This window comes from Carcharodon carcharias, chromosome 1, assembly GCF_017639515.1.
Source record: "Carcharodon carcharias isolate sCarCar2 chromosome 1, sCarCar2.pri, whole genome shotgun sequence".
NCBI lineage: Eukaryota > Metazoa > Chordata > Chondrichthyes > Lamniformes > Lamnidae > Carcharodon > Carcharodon carcharias.
In genome coordinates, this window is record NC_054467.1 from 116,915,073 (window position 1) to 116,938,374 (window position 23,302).

Below are 23,302 nucleotides of genomic sequence, written 5' to 3' on the forward strand. Positions count from 1 at the left end.
GCCACTGAACTTCTTTTGACATATCCTTTAACCTCGTTTACCAGTTCACTTTAGCTAGCTCTGCTTTCATGCCCTCATAATTGCCATTATTAAAGTTAAAAATACTAGCCTTGGACGCAGTCATTTCTCCCTGAAAACAAATGTAAAATTCAGTCATGTTATGATCACTGCCAGCTAGGGGTGCCTTCACTAGCAGGATTAATTGATAACCTATCGTGTTGCTCAATACCAGGTCTAGCATAGCCTGCTGTCTGGTTGCCTCCAGAACATGTTGTTCTAAGAGCCTATTCCGAAAACATCCTATGAACTCTTCATCTATGTTACCTTTGCCCATCTAATCTTTCCATTCTATATGTGGATTAAAATCCCCATGATTATTGCTGCAACTTTCAGGCAAGATCCAATTATCCCTCCTTTTATACTCTGTCCTCCTATGTAGTTACAATTAGGGGGCTTTTACACCACTCACACAAGTGACTCCTTACCCTAATCATTCCTCATCTCAACCCAAACTGCTTCCACATCCTGGTTTCATGAACATGGATCATCCCTCTCTAGTGTGCTAATATCATTATTAATTAACCGAGCCGCCCCTCCACCTTTTCCTTACTTCCTGTCCTTCCTAAACGTCACATACCCCATTAATATTCAGGTTCCAATTTATGTCATCTAGTAGCCACATTTCAATAATGGCTATCAGGTCATACTTACTTATTTCTAATTGCACTATCAGTTCATCTGTTTTGTTTAGATACAGAGCACAGTTCAGGTGTAGACTGTCCCAAAGATACAGATCCCACTTTCCCCAATACTGGTGCCAGTGCCTCACAAACTGGAACCTATTTCTCCCACACCAATCTTTGGGCCACACGTTCATTTCTCTAACCTTATTGTCCTATGCCAATTTGCATGTGGCTCAGGTGACAATCCAGAAATTATTACCTTGAGGTTCTGCTTCTTAATTTGGTGCCTAGCTCATCATACTGACTATGCAGAGCCTCCTTCCTCATCCTGCATTTGCCACTGGTACCTACATGGGCCATGACCACTGGAGCCTCCCCCTCCCACTGTAAGTTCCTCTTTAGCTCTCAGCAGATGTCCCAAATCCTGGCACTGGGCAGGCAACAAAGCCATCTGAACTCTTACTCTTTGCTACAGAGAGAACAGTGTCAATCCCCCTCACTATATTTTCCCCTACTACCATTACATTCCTTTTCGCTACCCCCACTTGAATGACTTCCTGTGCCACGGTGCCATGGTCAGTTTGCTCATCCACTCCGCAGCCCCTGCTCTCATCCAAACAAGCTGAGAGAACCTCAAATCTACTGGACAATTGCAGAAGCTCACACTCCTGCCTTCTGGGCCCCCTTATCTGTCACACCTTCCTGTCCCTGGCCACCGACCAAATCAGAAGAGCCTACCCAAAGTGGTGTGATTGCCTCCTGGTAAAAAGTATCCAGACAACTTTCCCCCTCTCTGGTGTGCCACAGAGTCTGCAACTCAGCCTCCAGCTCAATGACTCAGAGCCAGAGTTCCTCAAGCCGCAATCATTTACTGCAGACATGTTTGCCCTGGATCACAATGATATCCAGCATCACCCACATGATGCAGCCCTGAAACATCACCTGTCCTGCCATTCTTAGTGTGTTTTAAATAATTACCTAATTATATTAAACACTCATTTATGTTGCTTTCTTATATATTTTATTAACTTTACCACCAATTTGTGTACTATTTTAAACCTAAGGGATAGAATAGAACTTATCAACTTACTAGATAGTCACCAAACAACTAGCCCCTTTGCCTGTAATGGAGCAAGAACCAAATACTATAGGGTGAGAAAGATAGAAAAAGGAAATGAACAATTCCTTCTCCCTTTTCACTGAACTCCCCTCCCACAAAATCCAAGTCTTCACTCGGTTAACTCAGCTGCACTCAATTTGCCAAGGCTGCACTAAAGAATCCTGAATTCATAGTAAACTGAACTGGGCCTACAGTAACCAGATTCAACCAGTTAGCTAATTTACTACTCAGCTTCTACAGCTGAGAGTGAGTTTACCCTGTCTAAACAGCAAGAAAGAAATAACTTAGCCTTCTTACACAGTACTTTCCAGTTACTGGTAATGACAGACTAGATTAGATTTTAAGAGCAACATTTAAGAACAAAATTAACACTTAAAACTCCCCTCTCACCAAGCTCCAAGTCTTCACTCAGTTAGTCAGCTGCGCTCCAAATCAAAGCCTCCCTAGTCTCCCTGGCTCCCAAAAGCTGCCTCATTGCTGGATCATCATCATGACCCTATGGCTAAGCAGGGCCTTCCTCAGACTCAGTGCTAGACTCTTCCTCAGTGGCTTTTGGAAGTACATGGCTTCTTCACCCTCCATTGCATCTCCCCTTGAGAGATCCAGATTGTGAAGGGCACAGCACACAACCACAATAAGGGACATATGTTCCAGAGGATATTGCAGAGAACCTACTAAGCAGTCCAGACAGTGAAACTTCATTTTCAGGAGGCCTACTGCCTTCTCAATAATGGCCCTATTGGAGACATGGCTTCAGTTGTACCTCTCCTCTGCAGGCATTCTTGGATGTCTCATTGGTGTCATTTGCCACCTTTTGATGGGATATCCTTTGTCCCCCCACACTTGGTCATCCAAGCGTGCAGGGTCTATGAACAGCCTTGGCACCTGGGGGTGATGTAGAATATATAAACCATGGAAACATGACCTTAATTATGATGAGGCTATCTGCAAAAAGCTTGCAAAGTGATTTAAGCCTTTAATGCACTGACTCACAACTCACTTTACTCCTCACTTCTCTATTCGTTCTGGCACTTAAACCTTGCCCTGGATCCAGAAAGGTGAAAGTATGAGATTCCCACCTGCCTGTTTCACCTGTGCACCAAGCAAAAATGAACAGGACTCTCAAAATTGGAATCAGTTGGCCCTTTAATTGCCTTAAAGGGCTCTTTAATTGACGGTGCGTGCTCTTCCGACATTGCCGCATGCCCACCTAAGCGGAATCTCATGATGCGGCACAATGACGTTGGGAATCCCTAATGTGGCATGGACCACAAAAAATTCTGCCCAGTATTTTATGAAGATCCAGCATAGCCTCCTTGCTTTTCTGTTCTATTCCTCTATTAATAAAGCCAAGGATCCTATAACTTGTTCTGCCTGCTTCAAAGATTTGTGCACACACAGCACTTGGCCGCTATGTTCCTGCAGCCCCTTTAGAGATCCACCATTTAGTTCATATTGCCTCTTCTTTCCAAAATATATTACATCACACTTCCCTGTGTTAACTTTTATCTGCCAGGTGTCTGCCCAATCTGTCTATGTCCTCCTGAACTGTCTGTTACAGCATTCTCTGTCTTCTGATTACATTTCTGAATTTTGTATCATTTACAGAACTTTAAAATTATTGCCCTGTATACCCAAGTCCCAATCAATAATAATTATCAGAAAGTACAGTTATCCTAAAGCTGACCCCTGGGTAATTCCATTGTATACTTCCCTTGAGTCTGAAAAACAACCAGTCACCACTACTCTCTACTTTCTGACCCTCAGCAATTTTTTTTTTATCAATGATGCCATTGTCCCTTGAATCTCATGGACGTTTTGTGAACAAGTTTATTATGTGGTACTTTTATCAAATGCCTTTTGTAAGTCAATTTCTTCATCAAAGAATTGAATCAAGTTAGTCAAACATGATGGGCATGAGTTTACCAATACTGTGGAGGTCACAGCGTCAGAGAAATGCGTTTCACCGGTACATACTGGTGACCGTCAGTGGCCAATTAGGTGGAGGCCCCCATGGCTCCTGTCCTATTAAGGATGGCAGCCTGGCCCCAAGAGCTGCTAGCCCAATCAGAGCTGGTAGCTCAGCAGTGACACCAGAAGCAGTGATCGCTGCTGGAAGCTGAAGGCCTGGGGCCTACAGCAGGTAGGTGAAGAAAGAATTTAAAATTACGAAAGGGCAGAATGCTGGAGGGTAAAGCCCTCCTGGGAAGCCACTGTGGCCACAAGGGCTGCCTTCCCTACCCGATGCTCTCTCTTTGCCTCATAAATCGTTGCTCTCTAGCCTGTCACTGGGAGGTTTCCTCTATTTAGTTAATGGCCTCCTCACGAACCGGGGGGTTGAGTTACCATCGGACAAAATGCCAACAGCACCGTAAAATAGCCCTTAATTGGGCTTTTAATAATGAATAATATCAGCTTCCCTTCTTTTTGGAGTGGGCAACCTCTTAGCTTTTGGTCCCGTCATCAGTAAAATGCCCCGACAATGGGACTGTATCAAGGAGCCGATCCGACACAGATCCCTGTGATTCTACCCCACTTCCCCTTTGCCCACCTTCTAGCCTACTTCCCGGGGACAGGTAGAATTTAGGCTGATTTACCTTTAACATATCCATGCTGTCTTTCATTTAGTAGCCCATATTTTTCTAAGGGCCAATTCATTTTGCCCAGATGATTGCCTGGCATGGACATGATGGGCTGAATGGCCTCCTTCTGCACTGCGAATCTTTCGAAGTTTCTATGTTTTCCTGCCAGAAATATTAGGCTGTCTGGTCTGTAATTGGTGGGTTTATCTCTCTCCCCCTTTCTAAATAAGGTTGTAGGATTTGTAATTTTCCAGTCCTCAATCGTTATATCAGAGAGAGCTGTAGAGGGATTATAAATTCCTCTCTTTTCCATCTTGATTGTTTATATTCACCTCAGATTTGATATGCACTTACATATTGTGTTCAATCAATTTACATTTTGTTCACACAATACTACAGAAACAGCATATGGCTGTGCATCGATAGCACTAATATTATTGTACATATTTGGGTGGGATTGTGCTTCACGGAGCTAAAATGAATGGGGTAGTTTGCTAGCCAGATTGGTGGAAGGAGCAGAGGTGAGCATCTTGAAATAGATTCTGTGCGTCCTCCTTTTTTTCCTACCATCATCTCTGCCACCTGCAACCTCCTTCTCCCCAATCCCCGTCACCCCTCACTTCTACCACTCACTGTGGCAGCGTGCTGTTATGATGATCAGAAGCTTACTGCTTTATTGAAGCTGAGTGGAAAGCTGAAGAAGCTGAGAAAAATCTTGGAATGAGTTCCACACAGTAGAAGACAAGAGTAAGGTAGCAACACCAATGCATCAGGTATAATTTTGACAGGCACCATGAAACTCATATATGCTTTATGTGAATGTATCCATCAACCTTATTCCACATCAAAATAAAAAGCCCATTTCTTAGATTAAAGAGAACCATGTGATTATTTTGATTGCTGAACCAAAGGTAGTTTGTAAATCACAAAAGAAAGAGATGTGAACAACATGCTATTGCATGTCCCAACTGAATGGCATAGCCAAGTTGACAAATCATTAGAATGATCATTTGAATGTGCATTAACACGTTCACTCTGACAGCATGCTCAGTCCTACACTTATATAGTATCTAACCTGTCATTGCTAGAGAATCACATCCACTTGTAACACATGAATAAAATAAAACTAATTTGAACTCAGCAATGTAGGAGAATTAAGTTGCTCATTTGGAGACAGAGAAGGATATAACACCATAGCAACTGTGCTTGTTAGGCAGGATGCGGAATATGGTGATAGCTTTGACGTTAATTTCCATTTCTCCAATCTTTTCATTGAGGGTGAATCTTCATAAAAACTGAGACAGCATCATCAAGATAATTTGGTAAGTCATGATCAAAGGTAGACCATAGTTAGCAAAACGTGGCCCAGAACTTGCAGAGGTTTTTGATGGCAAATTCTCAGTGTTCACCATCATTGCTCCTTTGAAACTGAGTAATTTCAGGAATTAGTGTAGATTAATGATGAAATCCTGAAGTTGTGGTCTGCCACTCACTGCTCCAGGCCCCTCGCACCTCCATGCACCCCAACCTCTTGCATTCCCCAAACTTGCTGCCAGAGCTAGCGATCAGTGAAGTCAGCTACTGTGGTGAGAACTTCCCCTTTTCTACTCTCACATCACTATTAGAAACCCCATAAAAAATTACACCTTTTTCTGTCAGGTGTAATAATAATAGTCTGGGTAATAACTATTGCCAATCAAGGGTTCTGCCACCTGAAAAAATAATTTTATACTTATGGAGTGTTGTTAAATGTTTTCTTTATGTTTACTTACTAGACCTTTAAAATAAATTTTTAAAATGTTGTTAAAAGCTTTTTATATTTCAGCTTCGACCTTCACCAGATGTGTATGTCCCAGTCTTCAATTTTCTAGCTGTAAAATATTTAAGAAGTGATTTGATTTTAGTGTTTTTCAATTCCTGGTTGGCTGTCCGTGCGAATTCTGTAATGTGATTGGCTGCTTGGACAACTTGATGAGATCACTGCAACTCCATTCTGGGAATCTCCAGTAAAGAACACTAGAATCAATTGCACACTGAGGAGATAAAATTCCTGTCTTGCCACAGAGATTGCTAGAACTCTCAGCGAGGCTTTCTTTGACATCAGTGGTGAGCACCCTTTCTTCTCACTGACTGAAAATCCCTGCCTTTATGTCTAACAGTTCATAACTTAATTATTGGTACCTAGATCTTTAATCTAAATGAAGAAATCCTGTAACTTGAAACTTAGTACCCAAAGCTCCTCAGAACACAATCTTAGCAATTATGCTGAGATCTCACACAGATCTGACCAGTACTGACCTCTGCTAGAGTTTGCAGGATCAGTGAGAGGTTAGATGAATGCAAGCAACAAGATGGGCACATCTGCAGCTCTTGCCTGTCACAAAACTCCAGTGCTTACTTTCCACTAGCAGGAAAGTTTCCTTACAATCGCCAGATCCTCTCCTCTCACTATACTTAGCTTGTAGAAGATTCTATCTGTTTTCAGAGCTTTCTGTCAGTCATCCACCAGTTATTGGTGGAAACCTCAAATGATGAAATCTTCTAAATTGCTCATAACTGTAGCTGAGTTTATGTCAGAATGTTAATAAAGGACAGACATTGTACTTATAAAGTTGAATTTTAATCATGTACTGTGTGGCTTCTTATATTTTCACCAGCAATAGCTCCCAATAGGTGCCCATGTTGTATATTATACTGTTTCTATTAATATGTATTTCTAATAGTTGCAAGTTAAAGTGGACAGATGGTCCTGCTTCATCATACCACTAAATAAAACAATGTGCTTTCGTTGTTAATGATTTAATTAGTGAAAATAAATTGCTGTAATTTAGATTTTGTGCAGCTGAATTACCCGAAATAGGTTTTTTGAGACTTTGAGGTAATTAACACCTACAAAGAATTTTATCACCACAGGATGTTCCATTCAAACAGCAGGTTGAGATGGAATTTTCTGAGGCATTCACAAACATAGGCATCTCTGATTAGAATATTATTAAACTCTTTAATATCATAGTACTGCTCAGCAGAAACATTCCTCTCTGCAACTTCTACACCTGGCGAAGACATTTCTGCTTTGTTGACTAAGACTTTGCAATTAAGTCCGATTTGTTCCTGATAAGCAGTGAGCCTAGAATTTCTCCCTGTTCTGCAATCCCTATTCTTAAATAGTTTGAATAAATATTTCTGTTAAAAGATCTGCTCTTCAAGATACCTCAAGGTGGCAGCAGCATCACTGCCCAGATTTTCCGATGGTTGTTGGGATGTTTTGGTGCAGATGGGAGTGGGGATTGTGGTGGGGAGCCAACCCTTACCCTACCTCTCTGCCATCTGTTGCCATTTCTGAGATTTTGTGCTGGAAGTGATAGCATGCGTATGCCATTAAACAGATTAATGATGGGAGGAGATGCCATTTCACATATGTCACATCACTAATACCAGAGCTACTCAGGGTATCGGGAATGCCATTGTGCTCAGCATTGCCGAAGAGGCCAAAGGGGAATGGGAATTCCAAAATAAAAGGTCGGAATGTTTGAAATAAAATTTAAAAAAATATTTTTATTAGCCGGCATTACTAACCACGCTGGACTGTGTTGAGGGGCACAACATTTTTTTCTAAGCCTGTGGTGCATGGCCCCAGAAATATTACTGGGGTCAAAGTGGTGATGGAAGTAACATCAGAAATTGCTGTAAATGCTCAGCAGGCCAGTCAGCATCTGTGGAGAAAGAAACAGAGTTAATGTTTCAGGTCAATAAATAATCTTTCAAAAAAGTGCCCCTCACTGATGAACTTTTGACGGGAACCCCAGCATAGAGAAAAATGTAGGCCCAAATCCCTCTTTGATAATGTGCTTATTTTTCCGTTGTTGGGTAGATTTCAAAGCATGAGCTGTTGAAATTGTCGTGAATTAACAGTGTTACAGAGCCCAAAATAATGTGGGTCTCAGATTGACATCAGATGAAGGCCCTGACTATGGGGCTGAAAGTCCACATTGCTTGGGGGCTAGAAAACCTCCCCATCAATTGAAATTCCTGCCCCTTTAGGGGGCCTTTAACTTTGGCTGATAGCATGAACCCAGCAAGAGAGAATCGGTATTCTGTTTTACCTCTCCATTTCACCTTTTCAATGATCAACACAATAGGTGGAAAATCTGTTGGAATGGCATTAATGGCCATTTTCTCTGGGGTTTCTGGTGATTTTTGCACCAAAGTTAAGGCGTGATGTTGGGGAGCCTCTGCTGAAATTCTACCCCTTGCCCCCAGCTCTTGCCTTGTAGCCCTGTAGGCAATATTTCAAGTGCATTTCCAAGTGTTTTTTAAATGCATTGGGGCTTTCTGCCTCTACCAGCCTTTCAGCCAGGGAGTTACAGACCCCCACCAGCCTCTGATGAAAAAAAATAACTCAACTCATCCCTTCTAACTCTCTGCCAAGTATTTTAAATCTATACGCATTGGTCATTGACCTCCCTTCTAATGAAAATTCAATGAATATAGATCACATTAAATTAATGCAGTGAAATAAGGAGTTTAAAAGGAGTCTTTATCTTAATAAAAACACAGTCAAACAATAACCTGAAAGAAAGCAAAATCATTCAGTTCAATTTTATTGCTACCTCACAGTAAACAAAGGCTGTGGTTTCCTCATAGTAATGGTAGTCCACATAAACCTATGAATTAAGCAGACTGGTTATGTTGCATATTTTGTTGCAGGTATTACTTGGATTCTATTGTACCAATAGTTATGTGAGGAAGGATTTTCCCTTCTGTTAGTTGTTCTTAACTTGAGACATGTGGTCAAGCTCCTTCTAACTGCCAGATATCAAACTATGATATTGAACTGGCCTTTTATTTTTTTTATTTAACAGTTTGTGAAACTGCAACCTGATATTCGATTAAAACATATTCGTTATGTTCCTTCTATTGGGTTGCTTTGGCCAGAGAACACAGTTGCGCACTGATCTACTGATGAGTGAGTTGGTAATCAAGATGGAGTAGATGAACAGATCATTGTAAAATGAAGCACATGCTGTTTATTCACGAATAATGAAGGACCAATACTTGTGTGCTTCTCAAACCAAAACCCGTTCAAAAACGACTGATTAACAGTGTAGCCTGCGCTACACAGCATGGGTAAGACAATCATGTGGTCAATCTGCTTACTCTTAAAGGTGTATTGCACCTCAGATCACTACAATATTGGAATTGTCAAGGGGCTAGCTGGTCACTAGTTATCCCACCATTAACCTGGCTAAAAATCATATTATGGCTCAAAATTCTGCTCTTACGGCACTGCTGGCACTGATGCTATGGAAGCTCAGAACTGCAAAAATATCAGTCAGACCGCTTCAACCTATTTCCAATGCAGCCAGTGTGGTGTACCATGATTATAAGGGTGTGTCATGCATATGCTGGAAATATGCAGAGTGGGCAGATTGTGACATCAAACAAAGTCTAACGTTGATTTAGCACACAAACTGACAATTTGGACCTCACAGGTCCTGTTAATACCCTATCTCAAACACTACCAGCTGGACATGTGTTCATCTGCAAGAAGAACCTCTTTCTACCCCTTTCTACCAATGCTATTTGCAGGATCACCACAGCACTCCCAGGTGATGTGCTTTTGATTTTCCTTTTCTGCTGCAGAGTGAGTGGAACTACTTCAGTATAATTGGAGAAGTTTGGAAAGGTTTTGAATTCACAAGGCAGTCATGCTGGACATTGACAAGGAAGCGAAAGGAACTGGAGTGCCTTTTAGGGGAAAGCCTGCTTTCACACGGGCTGCAGCGTGATAGGGATATAGAGCAGAGACAGCAAGGTGGGTAAGCTGTGTACAGAGGGATGAGGAGGATGGCTTTAGAAGCCCCTACCCATAAAAAGGTCCTCAGTAGGCACCTGTCCTACCTCCACCTTAGCCAAGAACTATGGGCGGAATTTTATACCCACCCCGCAAGTAGGTTGGCAGTTGGGGGACTGTAAAATTAGTGCCACAGTGGTGTGCCATGCCCATTGCCTACTTACTTTCATTGTAGTCAGTTGAGCTTGGCACGAAAGGGACTGAAGTTAATAAATGTTCCATTTAGGCTGTATTTAATAATGAGGCCAGAGGAAAATTGATCTTTGGTGAGATGAATAGCTACTGTCAGGTAGATTGTAAACAGTATGGGGGTAATCACACAGCCTTGCTCGACCCTGGTCTGAATTTTGATGGTGTCTATTTCGGATCTCCCACACACAGGCCAGGATTTTCCCTTTGGTGATTTGGGGCTGGGCCCGCTCGCCGAGGGGAAAATGACGCAGGATGACATCGGGAGAAATTCCCTGACGTCATCCCGGTCCCTTTAAATTTTCTGGAACAGTGAAATCAGCTGAATGCTTGCCGATCTGTCAATGGCCAATTGAGGTCATTGACAGGTTAATTAAAGTAATTAAAGACCTGCCCGTCCAAGCTTAAGGCTGGCGGCCAGGCCAGGAGCCCCAGAGGGCTCCAGATTATTCATGAAACTTCATCCATTGGCGGGATGAAGTTTCATGTCCATTTTGTAAAAAAGTAATAAAGCTTATGTGTTTTTTATTAACATGTCCCATCTCGTGGGACATGTTAATAATTTTTTAATGTTTCTATTTTTACACTTAACTTACCTGTCATGAATCTCCCTGAGGCAGTGCTTTGCCTCAGGGAGAAGTGTGCACTTTGACAGATGGGGATTCCCTTCCCCCCCTGCACAGGAAGTGCGTAGCGCTTCCTGTCGGGGATGCTGCTGGGCAGGCCTTAAACATCCCACCTACTTAAAATGGCGGCAGGTCCCGTTTCAGTGGCGGAGGTCGGCTGGCCGCCAGCCGCTTGGCCGGTGGGGCCCACCCACCATCCAAGGGCAAAATTCTGCCCACAGTTACAATCATATCATAATGAAGCAATTGCAGGATTGTGATGAAGTTTCTTGAACATCCAAACCTTTGAAGCACAATCCACAGAGCATTGTGATTTACTGAATCAAATGCTTTGGTCAGGTCAATGAATGCAATGAAGAGTTCCTGGTGTTGTTCTTGACATTTTTCTTTGATTTGTCTGACAACTCTGGTTCCTCTGGGGGCTTAGAGCCATACTGTGCGTGGAATAGTCCCAGATTTGCACTAAGTGCAGTAGTGGGCGGGGAAAATGGCATTTTACCCACTGACTACAATGGCAGCTTCTCACGCCATATTGTCCCAATCCCGCCGCATTAATTATGCATTCCCAGGAATATGCTGTTTCCACGGCAGCGGGATCTCATTCGCTTGCCATGCTATGATCATGCCGCTTCATCATGCCAGGCACCACATTTAAAGTGCAGCCACACTCACACCTCTCAGTGCTTCCAGCCCAGGACTGCTGCACAGAAGACAGGTTGGCCCCGAAAGGCAAAAAGGCTGCAGACCGCAGGTTCAATGATGCATCCCAAGAGCACTTTTGGATGCTGAGGAGGCTTGCCATAATGTCCTCTACCAATCCAGCACGGGAGGCAGTGGCTGCTGTGGTCAGTGCCAATGTCCTGCAAAAGAGGACAGCGACCCAGTGCCACAAGGGGATGAATGATCTCCTCCGTTTCACTAGGGTTAGTCACACTTCTCATCACTCTCAACTCACACACTCACAAACCCACCATACATCCACAGTTCACTGCCAGTTCAAGGAACATCACCATTCACTCTCTCACACGAAACTTCATTGCCCTCATCCCATCCATGGGACCACTCACCACCCACACGGGCCAGGTATACTTATCATCTAGTCTGACAGGTGTCCTGCTTACTCTTTCTCCATCTCTTTTCATGCAGGACAAGCTGGCACACAACAAGATGGAGAGGTCACAGACCAGTGGAGGAAAGCCTAACATCAAGATCCTCATGGACTTCAAAAATAGAGCCATTCAGTTGGCCAGCGAGGATCTGGACTGGTCCTGTGCTGACAGAGAGGTCGGCAGTGCTCTGCCAAGTCAGGATCCAGCAGTGCAACATCCATCAGACGGCCATGCCGTGAGTGATATGTCCTCTTTCACAGGCCACTGCCACGTACTAATTACCTCCCCTTGATTTCGCAGGCACTTCTGCCAAACAGCCAAGAAGGTCCATCACCTAGGCCTCCAACTAAGCCCCAAGGGAAGCTCAGAAGAGGAATCCACTAAAACCCTCTTGGAAGACCCGTCACAGCTCTCACTCACATCCCCTACCAGTGCAAAACACACATCTTGGTGGGGCCTAATTTTAGTGTAGCCTCAGGATCACAATCTGGTGAGCACATCACACTGTCTGATCTACAGCAAGTGGCAGCAGGGACTTCTTAGGTATCCAGCACTCGGAGGACTGCTGGAGGCCAGAAATTTGCTCACTTTGACTCAGACAAGAAGTCTCTGGACTCGATCACGTCACAGTTGCTGAAAATGCAAAGGCAAGCTTGGGAACATCAGGAATGGATGTCCGCTGCACCTCTCAGGTTGCAATGCACATTGGAGGAGTCTGTCTGCCTTTAGACTGAGGTGATAGCACCGGCATGCCAATGCACCGAGGTCAACAATGGTAGGTTGGTGGCTGCTATGGAGACATTGGTCCAGGATGTCGCTCCTGCACTGCTGCGCGGGCTGAACTCCATTGCCGACGCCGTAGTTGGCCTCCAACAGTGTGTATGTGAGAGGGGTGTGGAACAGCCCAATCTCACTCCAGTTAGCCCTTCTCCTCAAGGAGTCAGCCAGGGGCCCTCAGTCACCCATAGAGATGCGGATCCATAGGTGTACCCCCTGGGGCCATCCATCCAGGTGACTGCGGGAGTTCTGGCCCATCCGAATCCCCTCTTCCTGTGACCTCAGCAGCTCCAGCTCCACCGGCCCAGGAGGGTGCCACTGCCACACAGCAGGACCCCGAAAGCAGGCCGGTGCAGTTCCAGGTCTCAGCGCTCCAGTGGGCACCCACAAGGTCGTCACAGACTGGGCACCACAGTCAGCAGGCTGCCTCCACCTCTGCTGTGGATGTCCCGGGAGCACTGTTGTAGAGTTGATCTTCAGACAACTTCTCTTAGTGGAAACAATTAACTTTATTTACAAGACAGCAGCAGCAACTACACGTGTGCATCAAACTCCATAACTAAAGGAGAACTCTCCTAAAGAGGTTCCCCACACTGTTAACAGATTGGTTTACACAGATCATGTGATCTTACAGGACAGAATTATTCTTAAAGCTACAGTCTAACATTTCCAAAAACTATAATTACTACATTCTTCCCCCTTTAATTTTTCTGTACATTTTGTATTTACAAGGATACTAACCTCATCACATTATGATGTTTACACAAGTCATGAAATTTCAAGTTCAGTCTTTCAGGTTGTTTCCTGAACCATGTGGAATGTTGCAGCTCCACAATTTTAGATTCTTTTGTAGGAAACACATTCTCTGGAACTGCATTAACACCAGGTACCTCAATAGGCACTTACAGTTCAGTGTCTTTGATTCTGACAAAGACATCGGGCATGTCTGTCCTTGGTTGAGCAACTTCAACAGGAACCACTACTTCAGTAATGGTTACAGGTGGAGCATCATGTTGTTGGGATATCTCCATTCTTCTTAAATGATCCACATGTTTACGGGTCATCCAGCCCTCCACCTCCATGTGGTACGACGATGGTCCAGTCACAGAACTTACTTTACCAGGTAACTACTTCAGTCCTCCACTGAAATTCTTCACATATATTGCTTCTCCAACAGCAAACTGTCACTCACGACTATGCAAGTCATACATAACTTTTTGGTTTCCTTGACTCTTCTCCACCTTCCCCTCCAAATTTGGAAATATTAGGCTTAGTCTTGTCCTAAGACGGCATCTCATCAACAGTTTTGCAGGTGTTGCTCCTGTCTTCATGTGGGGGTTTGTTCTGTAGTGAAAAAGAAAGTGTGCAAGCTTGGCCTCCAATGAATAACCTGTTAACCTCTTCATGCCCAATTTAAACGTTTGAACTGTCCTTTCCACCAGTCCGTTTGATGATGGATGTTACAGTGCAGTCTTCACATGGCTGATACCGTTGAGGCTGATAAATCATTGGAGCTCAGTACTGGTGAATGGAGTGCCGTTATCGGATATGACTACTTCTGGTAGTCTGCGGATGGCGAAGCTCTGGCATAGTTTCTCTATTGTAGTGCTCATAGACATCTAACCACTTGGATTGGGCACCAATAATCAGTAGGAACATGGTTCCAAGGAAGAGTCCAACGTAGTCGATGTGTAACCGCATCCAGATTCTACCAGACCACTCCCAAGGGTGCAACGGAACTGTCACTGGCAACTTTTATAGCTGCTGACATTGCACACGTGCTTTACCATATTTTCAATGTCATCATCCATCCCCATCCACCATAGGTAGCTGCGCGCTATGGTTTTCATTCAGGTGATCCCCGGATGGGCACTGTGTATTTCAACTAGAAGTAGCTCCCTTCCTTTTGGTGGAACTATTACCAGTGCACCCCACAATAAAATGCCACCTTGACTGCTCATCTCTTGCCTTCGGTTGAAGAATGGTTTCATTTCATCGGAGACTGGCTCCTGGGACCACCCATGTAACACTTGGTCTCACACTTGAGATAGGACTGGGTTCCGACTTGTCCAGTCCCAGATCTGTCTGGCACATACTGGCGATGAATCTAGAAAGGTTAACAATAAAATGAGTTCCTGTGTGACTGGGACATATTCATCATTCTCTTGTAAGAGCAGGCAACTTAGGGCATCAGCATTTGCAATGTGAATGCCAGGCCTATATACAAAGGTGTATTCATAAGCTGCCAAAATTAGGGCCCATTGTTGTACTCTTGCTGAGGCTATGGGTGGTATAGCCTTTTCCTCACTAAACAAACCCTATAGTGGTTTGTGGCCTGATAAAATCATGAAATGTCATCAGTGCACGTATTGGTGAAATATTTCTACACCAAAAATAATCGACAGACCTTCCTTTTCAATCTGGGAATATTCTATATCAGCTGTCGTAAGCCTCCTGGATAAATAGCCTATTGACCTCTCTGTGCCATCATTCATTCTATGAGACAGTACTGTTCCCACTCCTTAGGGAGATGCATCGCATGCTAGCACCAAGTCTTTCATCTGTCATAATGCACTAACAGATTGGATGAGTGTAACAGTACCCAAGAACGCCTCTGAACTTAACTCATTTTTCGAAATGATAAATTATTATGAGTGATTTTTCATGAAAGCCTCTTTTTTGGGGTGTCTCCTAAGACCAACATTGGTTCTTTCTTAACAGTGAAAGCAAAGGTAGCCAGAAGTGTAGGTAAATTAGGTAAAAATCACCCATAATAATTTATCATTCCTAAAAAATTATTTAAGTTTAGAGGCATTCTTGGGTACAGGTGCCTCTCTTATTGCTTTAACCTTCTCTTCAGCCAGGTGTAACCCCTGAGAATGTACCCAGTAGCCCAAATAGATTGCTTCCTTTGCATGAAAAGTGCATTTTTCCATTTTCAGTTGCACTCTTGCTTGTAAAAAACGCTGTCGGACTTCCTCTAGGTTAGCCAAGTGTTCCTTTTCAGTGAATCTGGTTATTAGCACATCGTCTAAGTAGACTACAGCCTGGGGTAGTCCCTGCAGTAAGCTTTCTATTGTTCTCTGAAAAATGGCACAGGCTGAGGAAACACCGAAGGGCAGGCGTGTATATTGGTTCAACCCTTTGTGGGTATTAATTGTGGTGAAATCCTGGGAGGCATTTCCCATCTCTAATTGCTGATATGCATGACTCATGTCAAACTTGGAATATGTTGTCCCTCCTGCTAGTTTGGCAAATGGGTCTTTGATTTTTGGAATAGGGTACCTGTCCAGTTTGGCTACTCTGTTGACTGTTAGTTTATAGTCCCCACAGATTCGGATGCTTTCTCACAGAGGGTATGTGCGCTGCCATAAGCCAGACTGGAGTCAAACGTTCCCAGATGCAATGTGAGGATCTCTGGTGTCCCCTCACTGCATGTCATCATCATCCTCCACAAATATAGCAGCTATGAAACATGCCTGCTTCATCTGGGCAGTGTGAAGGCTTCATCGCCATCATCATCACCTTCCAGGATCTCTCCACTCTCATCACTGTTGACTTTCTCATCGGAGGAGACCACCAGCTCCTCCATCTTATCCTCAGCCAGCTCCTCTCCCCATTGCAGTGCCAGGTTGTAAAGGAAGCAGCAGGCGACGATGATGCATGACACCCTGTGCAGGCTATATTTCAGGGCTGCACCAGATCGGTCCAGGCACCGTAATTTAAACTTCAGCATCCCGATGATTTACTCCACCAAGTTGTGAGCTGCAGCATGAGTCTTGTTATACCTTCACTCTGCTGCAGTCTGAGGCCGCCGCATGGGTGTCATCAGCCACATCCGTTGTGGGTAGCCCTTGTCCCCTTGGAGACAGCCCTGTAGGCTCTGTGGACCCTGGAAGATGGCAGGAATCTGTGACTGACTGAGGATGTTGGAGTCATGGACAATCCCTGGAAACCATGCATAGACCTGCAGGATGTGATTGTGGTGGTTGCACGCCAGCTGCACATTCAGCAAACGGAAGCCCTTGCTGTTGATATAGGTGACCCCGTGTTGTGATGGAGATCTGAGTGCACATGCTTGCAGCCGATCATACCCTGCACCTGTGGGAAACCTGAGATCTGGGCAAATCCAATCACTCTTGCATCCCGGCTCTCTATGTCCCAGGCGAAATGCACAAAGTTGAGTGTCCTCACAAAGATGGCATCTGTGACCTCATGGATGCATTTGTGGTTGGCGGCTTGTGAAATCCCACAGAGGTTACCTGTGGAGCCCTGAAAGGAGCCACTGGCATTGAAATTGAGCACCACGGTTGCTTTTACAGCCACTGGCAGTGGATGCCCTCCATGTCCCTGTGGCGCCAAATCCTGCAGTAGCTGGCAGATGTGACCGACCAATTGCCTAGACATGCACAGTCTTCAGCGACACTGGTTCTCGGTCATCTGCAGGAATGACAAACACTGCCTTGAGACCTTGGGTATAGCTAGGTGCCGACCAATGATGGCTCACCGTGGGTCTTCAGGGGTGTGTGTGAAAGCCCCAGTGCCCCTTCTTCCTGAGGTTGCTGTTCCTCCCTCTGTGCAGCCAGATGCCTCCATCACTGTCTTCTCTGTCATCTTCATTCTCTGTAAGCCATGCAGTATACAGTTGGGCCACCAAGCTCCATGATCCTGATGTACTTCTCCCGCAGGATGTAAGAGAGAAACATGTGGGTTAGCTTGGGTGTACTAAGATCCTCTCTTGGTTAATTCTGAAGGCTCCTTAATGCATCCCGGAGAGTGCTGACCATCACTTGGATGGCCAGAGTTTAGTGTGCTGCATGGCTGCCCAAAACCCCACCACCTCCACCTCACTCCACCTGACCGATTGGCAGCAGCTTTGCCCACTGGACTGCATGCTGTGCTTTCAGCTCAGGCACAGGCATTCTCCTAACCCACACTGCAAGGCTGCGCTGTTAGCTTGAACCATAATGGGATACTGGTCTGCACCAGGACGATGACATTGCAAGGGGCTGTGAGTGCCTCCACTAGTGACTGCTCCATGGCCAGCTTTAGCAAGGAGATTGTACAACATGCTCGGTCGTCCAATTATTCTGCAGTCCACTAAAACGCTCAGTAGTTTGCAGTCTGTGCCCGAGGGGTGAAAAGTTTTGGAGCACTTGGTGGCACTTTCATGCCTCTGCATTGCTTAAGTGGGCAGATTAAACTACAGGCCCGACTCCATGCATATCAATGTGGCTGCATCTGAACTGGCTCAGCTGCATGGGAATGGTCACTTTACATAAGGTTTCCCTAATGCGTGGCTGCTTCCCTTCTGTCACCCCACACCCCTTCAACCGGAGTGCAGCCCTTGCCCCCGCCCCCAAGTCGCCTCAACCTCCGCAGGTCAGCCCTTGCCCTCCCCCATTTGAAGTCCAACAGGCGACCCAGGTGAGCGCTGCTCAATTTTACTATGCTCTTATCTCCATGTTCCCCTCAAAGTGCAGCCTGCCAAGTGCACACCTCATATGCTGTTATGAAACACTTTAATGTGGGTGGACGATCCAGCTGGGGTGGGGTTGGGGGTGGATGGTGGGGGGTGGTCCGGGGTGAGGAGGATCGGTGAGGAATGATTCTGGTGGGCTGACATTATAATGATGTGCAGATATAGGAGAATGAAGTTCCCGACGCTCGATGGCAGGAAACACAGCCTGCCATCGAAGGGCTGAGTGGACCATCATGATATCATGAAACCAATTTCTGGCCATCTCGTGATATTGTCCACTCATGCCACCAAGCGTGCATGATGCCAGCGGGCATGGAAAATTCTGCCATGTGTTTCTGGGAGGATTTCCTCAGCCACAGGAAGTCGGTGACTTGGGAGAATGTGTGTCTGTATTTTCCCTGCTACGGACAAGAAGGATATACCTCATAAACGGCCTCTAATGTAAAGCCCTTCTTGAAGGTATTTACGTTTGTAGCAATCCTGAAGTTGGGTGTCGGGTGGGGAGTTCTTTTTCTTCACAAAGTACATGGCATTTGGAGATTTCCAGCAATCGTAAGACTTATTGCTCCATGAACATATTGGTGAACCCTGGTGGAAGCCAGAACGCTTTCATCCTGTGCCAGTCAGCAGTGCCCAATCTCTTTCACTACCATGCACCAGAGTCACTCCCCTCCACCAACTTAACACGTGTGGAAAGCCTACAATTAGATCCATGTGCCATCAGGAGCAGTCATAGGTATTCTGAAACAGTGGTCTTGCTACCTGGAGCATTCAGGGTGGGAGTCTTCCAGTATTTGCTGGAGTGCGTCTCCAAATTCGTAGTTGTCTGCTGCATCCTCCAAACCTCACTCTCATGAGGGCCCACCTGCCACCAGGCCTTCAGAAGGCACCTTGAGGGGAGGAGGAAGGAAGGAGGAATGCAGGGTCCCTTTGCTCCAGGCAGGTTCTCCCTGGCTGGCTACTCAGACTCCAATTCTTCTAAAACCTCAGCCCCACCTCACTGCTGATCCTCACTTCTCCACGATTCTATCTTTCTGCTATGAAGCAACACAGTGTCCTCTTGACCAAATTGCTGAAATAATGCACTGCAACAAAGGATTCGACAACAACTTGATCCAATAACACTTCCAATAATACATACTAAATCAAACTATTCACCCTTGCGCATTCCTATATGCCTCTCTTGTGGCTGCCTTTGCCTGTCCTGGTGCAGTGCTGCCCTGTGTGGCTGCAGCTTGTCTGCTGAATTTCAGTAGGGGTGCTGCAGATGGCCTTGAAGAACCCGCCTGTAGCAGCTGCTCACTGTCATTTTGTGATATGGTCCTTTTGCTTTAGTTGGAAACAGAACCAATAATGCCCAGGCTTCAGCAGGGGCCCAGGAATGCTGTCTTCCTTGACTCTCTCATTAGCCACCATACAGCATGTAAAGGTAAAGTGTTAAAGTATAATCACACAATAAGAATGATTAGAGGCCTATTTGCCCAGTCTAGACAGGGCTGTAACAGCCCAAAAATGCCACTTGACTATGGCCCCAGTTAGACTGTTGCTCCATCCATCACCATCTTGAGTAGGAACATGAGGTGGGCACCAGCAGTAGGTTTGCCAATTCTTGCTGAATGTACTGATGGAGGTTTCATCAGATGACCTCCTACCTCCAACTCTCCCACCCCTTTCCTCCAACCATGAAAGTGTCAGCCATGGCTCAGTTAGCTAGCTCACTTACCTCTGAATCCAAAAGTTCTGGGTTCAAATCACACTCTAGGGCTTGAGCACAAAAATCACAGCAGGTACTCCAGTGCTGTACTCAGGGAGCATTGAACTGTTGGAGTTGCTGTCTTTTGGATGAGATGTTAAACTGAGGCCCCACATCTGCCTGCTTGAGTGAATATAAAAGATCCCATGGCACTATCTCAAAGAAGAGCATGGTTTTCTGAGCATAAATTAGCTGCTGCATTTCCTACATCACAACAGTGGTTGCACTTCAAAAAGTACTTCATTGGCTGTAAAGGGCTTTGAAACGTCTGGTAGTTGAGAAAAGTGCTATATAAATTCGAGTCTTTTTTTCCTTTATTGGTCACCCACCAAATTCATCCTCACATCCCTTCCCACAACAATTGGAAAGTAAATGTCTTTGTTACATAATTGGATGTTTTTGACTGTCAGTCAAACAGCTTTTATCTCCATCTCCAATATATATATAACTAAACAAGACAATTCAAAGAGAATTATCTTTAAAATGCTATGATTTTCTTGCAAAATTCTCACAACATTGTCCTGTGCATTAAACTTTAGTTCCTCGAGACTTCAAGGCGATCCTAAAATCCTAAACCTAGGCGAGCAGCCACCTATTCATTGTAGATTGGAACCCTGTGGTGGGTGGAGTGTGAACTACCTACTGAAAACCACCCACAAACCAACCCAAGCAATCTTTAATTTGTGTTGGTGAAGGTGAGAGGAGTAGGAATGCTCTCCTTCTGTCCACAAACAATCCCCTGGGCCATTGCTGACCCCATTTACTGTCACTTTGATAGCGGGCTGCCTCAGTGTGAAAATTTCCATCAATCTTCTGCTGAAGTTATGATGGGCAATACAGGAATCCATGCGGAAATCACAGGCGAATGTTTGAATCATGTACACTTTCATGTGATGCAGCTTTGCGCATCAAAAAAGATCATAACGGTCACTGATGTGGTGGTGTTGCCTTTATAGAAATACATTTGTATTAAATTAATTCACATTTCCTTCTTGGAAATTTTAGCAGAACAGAAATGACATGTTATATTTACTGCTTCTTGTTTTCAGTTAATTTACTTTCTGGGTTAGAGCGATTTATCTACCACCTCACAAACATAGCAGAAGGTTTTACAGACGTTCTCTCAGATGGATAGCTGACATCAAATCTCACTGGAGTTTGATGTGTCAGAATGGATTAGTCAACTGCAAGGCAAGTGAGTTCCAGGAAGTATCCAGGCTGTGGTTTTATGTATAGACATTTCCTTAGCTAACTACTACAAGGTTTAAAGAAAGAGGCTCCTTCAGGGGATTTTTCTCCCTGAACTGGTGTAGGACATGCTTTTAATCACAACCAGTAATTCACTGAAAGCTTTGTAATAACATTTTTGCTAGTCTTTATTTTGTTTACATCAAGCATTGCAGAGAGGGGAGGGGCGAAATGTGCTTTGCTTTCATTGTTTCATCGTCTAAAAGACTGGACAGTTGGCAAAGACACCTGAGCCTCTTTACACAAGATAAATGTCTAATTTGCTGTTAACATATTCCGCTGTATATTTGCCTCATAAATTAATGAATGGTGGATATAAATAACCGATCATCCTGTTACAGGAATGAGTTTACATCATTCAAAAGGCAGTGATAAGGTTCTATTTTATTCCCTGTGCTCACAATTGCTAATCTGAAAACTAAATTGTGCATATTAGCGAATGGTGCACAGATGGTTCAAATACTGCCTTTTCCCCTGCGATGGTGGCAACCTGCAGCTGCAATAATATTTGAAAGCCGTTCAAAATATAAATTGTGACTTTAATGAGATGCAAGATAGACTATTTATGCAATACAAAGTGCCTTCCACAATGTAGATTGTCCTAAAGAGATTGAATAAATGGGGAAAGGAGGGAAAGATAAAGACAGCTGTGTGCATCATAAAATATTAGCTCTCCCTTATTAGCTGTTCATTAGAGGAAATTTTAGCTTCATGCAACAGCGATTAAGTGACTGTTTTTTAAAGCAATTTGAACCGTAAGTTCCATTTTTTAATTTGCAAATCAGTAAAGAACACAAACGCAGTTCCCCATTCACAATTTCTGCAATCGAGTATCCTGCATTTGGAGACATCGCAGGCCTCAGCACCCCCGGAGTGCAATGGGATAGCCTCACCCAGGGAGCACAACTTCTCCAATGCCATGTCAACCTGATTGAGTGGTTGAGGCATTCACCTGACTCAGTTGGGTGCCTCATTAATATATGCCAATCACTCAGATGGGACCGTGAGGTACGTTTAATGGCCTAGAGTAGGGAACAACCATTGTGGTCGCTCTAACCAGTGAAACCTGCCAGACATGAAGCACAGGCTCAAACAGATGAACAAAAACCATTTCTTTGAGGATAGTATTCCTATGGGCCCCAAAAGGGGAATTGGGGTCTCTGCTATGTCAGGGTCCTCTTTCTCCTTCCCTTGCATTAAACTCTGGCAAACACCCGTCCCACCCACTCCGAATGAAACCTGAATGCCTACAGGTTGGATCCAGGCTTCCTTATCTTCACCTGCTGACAGCTGGGCAGCTGCATCTTTATGCCTGTTTCAGGTGGGCAGTTTGCAAGGGGGGATATTGAAATAGTCATTAAACTCAACTGGGTAGAGATCCCCAGCCAGGAATTTTGCTGCCCTGCCCTGGCTTTTTGCTCAGGGTTAAATTCTCCTGTATTTTGCATTGTCAAACCATTCTTTAGGACAGAATGATGAAGATAAAAACCTTGGAGCTAATTAAGAAACAATCGGGCGCAGTGATATACTGTACTGTCAGATTGCGCTGAATGGAAGATTAAGATAGGCTGAATGGTCTTGCTCATCTGTAAATATCTTGTGACCTAAGCTGTTGCCTGAGGGCCCTGGCCTGACTCCTTGAGAGGAAGGAGCACGTGGCGGGATGTTGAGATGCCCTGTTTCCCCTCTCGCATTGCCACTGCAAGAACTCACCCAGGATTACTGTGATGGAGTGCAGGTCCGTGCACATCTCTGCATTCTGCCCATGGTGACCTCCATTCACACATGTGGGCACCACTTCATCAGAGAGCAGACGGACGCATTCCTCTGACTTGCATGCCACTGTGTTGAGGGCTTCCAGAGCTCTGCATGATGTTCC

General features: G+C 44.7%; 1 pseudogene; it reads right to left on the minus strand.

Annotated features, from left to right (window-relative positions):
* Positions 1-22,206: 22,206 nt before the first annotated feature.
* LOC121285699 lies at positions 22,207-22,352 on the minus strand (annotated as a pseudogene).
* Between the last annotated feature and the right edge of the window lie 950 nt (positions 22,353-23,302).